A 955-nucleotide genomic window follows, 5' to 3' on the forward strand; every position below is an offset into this window, starting at 1 on the left:
CTATAGGAGGCCCAGGCGCATGAATCTGTGCAGCTGGAACGACCTCGGACAACCAGGGGCCGAGAAAACCACCGTCTCATGGGGCCGGACTGTCAGGGTCAAGGAAAAATCCAATATAAATCTGGTGATATCTCGGGTGCTATTAGAGATAGAGCAATAAATCAAAGTGCATTGTCTGCAGGAGGCCCTAGCGCATGCATCTGTGCAGCGGGAACGACCTCGGACCACCAGGGGCAGAGAAAACTACCGTCTCATGGGGTCGGACACTCAGGGTCGGGGAAAAATCCAATATATATCTGGTGATATCTCGGGTGGTATTACAGATAGCGCAATAAACCAAAGTGAATTGTCTGCAGGAAGCCCTGGCGCATGAATCTGTTCAGCGAGATCGACTTCGGACCACGATAGACCGAGAAAACCATCGACACATGGGGCCGGACTGTCAGGGTCAGGGAAAAATCCAATATATATCTGGTGATATCTCGGGTGCTATTAGAGATAGCGCAATAAACCAAAGTGCATTGTCTGCAGGAGGCCCTGGCGCATGAATCTGTGCAGCGGGAACGACCTCGGACTATCAGGGGCCGAGAAAACCACCGTCTCATGGGGTCGGACACTCAGGGTCAGGGAAAAATCCAATATATATCTGGTGATATCTCGGGTGCTATTAGAGATAGCGCAATAAATCAGAGTGCATTTTCTGGAGGAGGCCCTAGCATATGAATCTGTGCAGCGGGAACGACCTCGGACAGCCAGGGGCCGAGAAAACAACCGTCTCATGGGGTCGGACACTCTGGGTCAGGGAAAAATCCAATATATATCTGGTGATATCTCGGGTGCTATTACAGATAGCGCAATAAATCAAAGTGCATTGTCTGTAGGAGGCCCTGGCGCATGAATCTGTGCAGTGGGAACGACCTCGGACCACCAGGGGCCGAGAAAACTACCGTCTCAT

The sequence above is a fragment of the Nomia melanderi genome, unplaced genomic scaffold, assembly GCF_051020985.1.
Source record: "Nomia melanderi isolate GNS246 unplaced genomic scaffold, iyNomMela1 scaffold0014, whole genome shotgun sequence".
Classification (NCBI taxonomy): Eukaryota; Metazoa; Arthropoda; class Insecta; order Hymenoptera; family Halictidae; genus Nomia; species Nomia melanderi.